Source organism: Triticum dicoccoides, chromosome 2A, assembly GCF_002162155.2.
Source record: "Triticum dicoccoides isolate Atlit2015 ecotype Zavitan chromosome 2A, WEW_v2.0, whole genome shotgun sequence".
NCBI classification, from domain to species: domain Eukaryota; kingdom Viridiplantae; phylum Streptophyta; class Magnoliopsida; order Poales; family Poaceae; genus Triticum; species Triticum dicoccoides.
Genome location: NC_041382.1, coordinates 5,228,331 through 5,235,211, shown reverse-complemented (window position 1 = coordinate 5,235,211; position 6,881 = coordinate 5,228,331).

The window sequence follows — 6,881 nt, the reverse complement described above, 5'->3', positions numbered from 1 at the left end:
AATGCGCCACACAAGCCCTTGTTTCAGAAGTTCCAAACCGTGCACGATGGACTGCCATGTTTGGGATGTGTTGCTGCTGAAGACCGTGTCCTCCTCCATACGTCCATGCGGGAAATATCGGGCTCTCAGTACACGAGCACAAAGACTGTCAGGGAAAGCCATGATCCTCCTGGCCCGCCGAGCAAGCATAGCCTGGTTAAATAGACGAAAATCCTTGAAACCCATACCTCCTGAAGCTTTGGGCCTTAGTAACTGATCCCACGCTTTCCAATGTGTTTTCCGTTTACCCTTTGTTGCACCCCACCAATAGCTGCGGATCATACGGCCGAGATCATCGCATGTGCTGCGAGAAAATTTGAAGACACTCATCAAGAAGGTAGGAAGTGCATGTGCAACCGCTTTTATCAAAACTTCCCTTTCTGCTTGTGACATTAATTCTCCCCACGTACATGAAACTTGGCGCGAGGTTTCAAAGATTGAGGCGTGCAGATAAATGTTGTCCACGTTCTCCACGTAGTAGTAATTATATACTCCAACTTACCTACGTACGCATAGGTCGGCGATTCGATATCCCACAGACGGATCAATCGATGGCCGATATCGAGAACCCGCATGCGGCTGCGGCGACGGCTTCTGGGCGTGGAAGGAGAGGTTCGTTCTCAACCACCTCACCCTCTACAATCCTGCCGACGACGACGACGCGGCCAACGGCGTCGCGAGTGCCGACGCCGACCAGGACAGCAGGCGCAGATTCCTATGGGGTTCGACTCTGCTCGCAATCTTCATCGAACTCAGCACCGCATTACTCATAGCGAGCATCGAGCCGTCCACCGCCGGACCGGCGGTGTATCTCGCCTCGCGCGTCGTCGGGTATGCCGGACAAATCATCAGCGTCTGCTGGGGACTCCTCCTCCTTCATCTATGGCAGGCGGTTCGTGTGGACGATAGAAAGGACCAGAGGATCATAGACTCGCTGATGTAAATCTACTCTACTTTCCTACCTGCTCGCTTGATTTGATCATGCATGCATGTGCCGTGTCGATGGTAACAAAGCTACTGTACTAGAAGTATTTTGTTTCTCGACAATTTAATTAATTATATCTGGTAGCTGTATGAGTCTGTATATATGTGTGTACCAAAGAGGCTTTAACCAACAACGATGGTTGCGTCAAAGTCGATCGAAAGAAAAGAACAAGAGATCCGCACGAACCTTAGCTGTCTGAGGTAGGGTGGAAAAAGAGCAAACCAAAAGAGGAACGCAAGAGGAATTCTCAAATAGACAAGATCCAATCACATATATACTAAATCCATATACACATAGAGGGATACAAAGGATCCAAATCCAACACAAGATGGTAACAAAAGAAACTAGTTCACCCTAATCCTTGAAGGAGAGAGGTCTTGAATCCTTGGAGGATCTTCCCGAAGAAGGGGTCTTGAATCCACTATGCGATCATCTCACATGGAGGCCTTGGACTCCATGGAAGTAGGTAGTGGATAAGCAAAGCTCTATCTCAAATCGATAATCCTTTGCTAACCCTAGTTTGTTAAGTGAAGGGGTATTCGGAGTCTAGGAAGAGAGGGGGGATACATGGGTCTAAACACGAGTGGCTATGCACAGTCAGTGTCAGACGTCTAACAACTGTCCGTCGTCCGGTCAGGTTGGACAGGTGTCGTCAAATTTCCAGAGAGCGTCAGACGTCCGGTATTCCAGCGTTTTGGTACTGGACTAGTGGCGCCGGATTTCTGAAGGCTGTCGGACGTCCGGTTGCTGGAGTGTGTTAGCCGTTTGGTATATGTTGGACGTCCGGCCGTTGTAGCATTCATCGGCTGGGCCTTCTGGCTGGCTGACCATCAGATTCGTCCGATGATTGTAGCTCGCTGGAAGCTCTTTCTCTTGCTTCTTGCGCTTGGTATCGTCGCCATCTTGTCCATTGGTTGCACCAGCTTCATGGCCTTCCTCCAAGTATCTGATCACAGACATGGTCTCCGCTTGAGGTAGTAGGCGCCATGTCTCGCATGTTGAATGTGTAATTCGGAGAGGAGCGAGTTCACCTCGGTTTCAACAGCCCTTGCACGAGCTCTAGTCATTGGTGCACTTGGTCTCTTGGGAGACATGGTACGTCCATGGGGATGACCGTAGGATGCTCCGCCTCACTATCGGTTCTACCTCTCGACTGATTATTCAATCAGAAACGCTTTCCATCACCCGATCGATAATGCCACATGCGTCCGCCACCTCCGTGGCTGTCCGATGATTTTGATTGGACGGCTTGGGGGCAACCTTTGCATTTTTTCTTCAGTTTTTGAGGCTTGGGAGTAACCTTATCGATACATTTTGGAAGCATTTAATGAGATTTCCAGGGTTCTTTTGCCCTTTTTATTTAATTTTTTAGGGTTTAAATTTCCTCAATTCAAATTTCAAAAATTTAAATATGATGTGTTCGACGCGGTTTTGTACCAAACAATGCAGGATACCCACGAAAGAGTGAATATGCACACATGGACTAATGCATGCATGGCTGATCTCTTGAGTCTTGATTAACCGTGTACGTGGTGCAATGGCAAAATTGCCTACGTACTACATGCATACATCGAAGGCCAAATATTGTGTAGCAACGTGCGCGCAGGTTCTTGGGCCGATGGAGTGGCAATAGGTACATGAGCACAATGCACGTCCAGCCTGGCGGCCGCGATGACTACCGTGCACGTACTGGCCAAACTCCACGTACAGCGATCAGCGATCGGCCGGCGGCTCCGTCGCAATGATGCAAGTACGCATGCAAGAAGACCGGCGAGAGGACACCGCGGCGGCGGACAGTGGCACCTGTCCAAGCCCGACGACCGCGACGGCAACACACACGATGCCTTGCGTGTCAAGTCAGGCTAGCTCTTCAGAAAGCGTGGAGACATATCGAGATGCATGACACATGCTTGCAAGGGCACGTATGGTGCTCTTCTCTTCAATGACTCGTTCCTTTTTTTCTTTCTATTCTTAATACACCAGATCGCATCAAGAGAAACGTCAAGGAGGAATAGCGGGCGGGGAGAGGTACGCATCGACGCACCCCCAGGAGGTGACGGCACACAGTGGACGCGAAGTGGAGACGCGCCCCAGCCCGGCGGTGGCGCTGGCTATGTCCCAAGTTCGGTGACGGGCCGACGACGACGGTGTCCACTCGCAAGGCTCTCCTCGTACCACAGGTGCAATGGAGGCGGCGGATGACACGTCCAGCGGATAAGGCCGCGGAGCAGACGGAGTTTGCCAATGATGTAGCCCAGCCGCAAGCTCCTCTGGTGCTCTAGTATGTCGGTGTACATGCCCTCGGCGCACAGGTCATAGTGGACACGTCCGGCGCACAATATCATGGTGAGCAGGTTCATGGCGAAGTCACCTATGCATAGGTCCATGGCAAACAAGTCACCGGCGTACAGGTCTTGCACCACGCTTCTTCGAGGAAACGGCGTGGCGAAATCGAAGCTCAGACGATGGAGCGCGAGAGAAGTCCATGGCGAACAGGTCTCCGGTACACATGTCCATGGCATTCCGATCATGGTGGATGGGTTTGGCGTCTCGGTCCCCGGAGGTGATGGTGCGGCGGAACCGGAGCTCACGGCAATGTAGCCTGGGACAAGTCCATAACGAAACGGGTCACCGATGTACAGGTCTCGATGCGATCCTTGTCTGAGTAGACCATCGAATATGGTGTCTAGCTTAGATAAGGCACCCACCACGACGAACAGGTCCTTGGCGTACATGTCCCAACGTACAAGTTCACAACATCTCCGGTGTACAGGCAGGGCCGGTCCTGGGATTTTAGGGGCCCGGGGCAAGACAACATAAAGGGGCCCTAAAAGCATAAAATTTTGAGTATTCTTTTCCATATTTTGATTGCAAAGAAACACTCAGAGCACTAACTTATGTTGCCATGTCATCTCAACTATCAAAAAAAATCAGGGTCATAAATATTCACAGTAAAAGTTGTCAATGACACCTATATCTTTTGTACTATTATTAGGTGAGTTAGTATCACTTTCGTGATTACTCAATATATTCTCATCCATACTAGTTTGTTCTTCAACCTTAACATAGCTAATTACTTTGAAATCCCAGTAGTAGAAATACTCATTTATGTTCTAAAAAATATCAAAGCTCCTTTGGGGGACACAATCAACACAATGCATGTTTTTTGCCCTTACTAGATGGATACTGGCAATTTTGCTAATTAGCACACAAACGTATAAAACAAGAAATTAGGAAGACTACTAAATAAATAAAAATGCTAAGAATTGTAGGGAATTAGGTACCTGGATGGCTAGAAAATTAGAAATTGCAAGACTTTGCTGCTGCATACGAGTCAGGAACAAACATCAGACTTCCTGTTTACTAATCCCAATCAACACAACAAATAGGAGTGTGAGAAAGAGAGATGTAAGGGGATGGTTTTCACGGACGAATGGAAGATCTGGCATTTGTGTTGAAGAGGAGGTTAATGGGAATCTGAAAATAGGAATATAATATCGTATCATGTCCAACAGCAGAAAATCACAATTAGACGAGGCCGGCGGGGCGTCGTGGACCTTGGCATGGCTGATTTGTTGCCTATTGCAGAAGAGACGGAATAGAAGCCGAGAAGACTACGCCATGCGCGTCCGGCAAGCACGGAAGTAATCAAATATTTTTCCATACGATGCACGATGGATGAGAAGTAGGCGATCCGTAACATCCTTTGCTTTTTTTCGAGAATCTATGAATCTGTTATGGCCTACGCACGTATAGGAAACCAGGCCATCGGGGGCCCGGGGCGGCCGCCCCCTCTGCCCCCCCTCAGGGCCGGCCCTGCGTACAGGTCACCCTTTGGTGTAGCACCTGGCCAAGGCGACGCGGCCCTCTACGACGTTATCTCTCCACGAACTCTCCAGGCGGCGTATTTGACAAAACAGACTGTCATTGAGTTGTCATCCAATCAAGTCAGGCGCACGCACCATGGCGGACAGGTCCAAACGTACAAGTCCATGGCGTCGCCGGCGTACAGGTCGCTCTTTGGTGTAGCACCAGCCCAAGGCGACGCAGCCTCTACGACGCCACCTTTCCACGGCCCTGTGAGCAGCCCCTTTGTCTTGGTGGACCGCCGAATACTCGGCATCTAACCGATACGAGGTGCCAATCACCCCGGCCACGCCGATGTGGGCGTGCGCCGGTTTTACACCGACGTCGATCTTCCCAAACTATTACTCCCGCAAGGCGTAGCCCCTTGAACACCCCGATGAAGCAACCGGTCGTCGAGAAGTCCAAGCCGAGCGCGACCCATGCTTTCCCGACAACAACTACTCCAACGCCGCCAAGACTGACGAGGCACGACGGCGAGGGCGGGCGCGGCCACCGCCAAGGCCAAGCTACATGTGGCGCGTGTACCGATGAGGACACGGGCTCTGCCGCCGCCCACACACATCACCATCATCATGCATGGAGAACGTGAAGCGAAGACGACGAAGATGACCACACAGCTCAATCGGAGGTATCCTGCGAAGCAACCTGCGGGAGTAACTAATCAGGAGCCTTCCGAGGCCCCGGGAACCAGAAGACCGCAATCGCCACAGTCAGCCTGGCCGCGCTAGTAGGCCACGGAGCGCATTCCTTTGTTCAAGGATCTTGTACTTTTGTTCTCTTCATTGAGATAAATAAAATACATGTTTCCCTACTATGTTTTCTTTGTGTACCACGGTACACACCCGCATGTATTTTTTCCCTCGCATATGAGAGAAATATACTCCCTCTTCCCTTCTCCATGGAGTACTAAGATATTTTTCTCGTGTCAAACATGATGCATGAATTCTTCTAATGCATTTAATTATACTCAAATATTCTAGGGTTGTGAGATGGGCTTACACTGGACTACACTCGGTTCAAAGTGAGTCTGATGCACTGGAAGCAGGGCCGGTCCTGAGTTTTCAGGGGCCCGGAGCGAACCTAGAACCCAGGGCCCTTTAGTATAAACAACAACATAATAATAAATATATGTACATAGGAGATGTAACAAAAACCATTTCAACTGCGTTCAAAAGCAATACTCATATCAAATTACAGATGAATATATCTTAGTAATTTTTTTATAATATTCTACGATGCATCATTATCAATCTCATACAGTAATTTTAGTTGCATGATGCATGCCTTATACTAGGTGACATGAGGTGCCAAAATTTAAATAAATAATTGCTAATTCAAAACTAGCTGGAATCTACCAAATTACTAAATAAATTGATAAAACCTTAGCGGTTATAAAGTCAAACTCACACTACAATGCACGGAGCCAAATAATATGTCACTTAATGGTGTCCAATTAGTCGACGATCATAAATGTCCTATTGCAATAATGAAGACACGATCGTGATCCATAAATTAGAAACTGTTAAGGCATAGGCTTGTAGGATACCTCCTTTGGTGGATTCGTGTCGTGGTTGCGTGGACAGCGGGAGAGAGCCGACTGCCACCGGGCGTCCCTATGGCCTCCTTGATGTTGTTTGCTTGGCCTGTTCATAGTGGCCGCAGCGGCTGCAGGCGGTACAATGACACGAGGTGATGGCGTCATGGGCAGGGAAAAGTCGATGCGGTTAGGCGAGGCGATGGCGTCGTGAGGCGATCGAGGGATTAGTTATAACAGAAGGCAATCACACCAATCAGGCGAAAACTCATTCACATGCCATCTACGAGCGTCGTGCATGCGTGCTGGAATCCGGACGCTCAGTTACGGTATCCCGCTGCTATTTAGGCCAGGCCCAACACGGAAGCACACACAAGATTGCATTTCCCCCTCTAAATGCAAGCTTAATCTACACGTGGATGTACCTAGGGCTCCCTCAGTTCCGAGGGGCCGGGT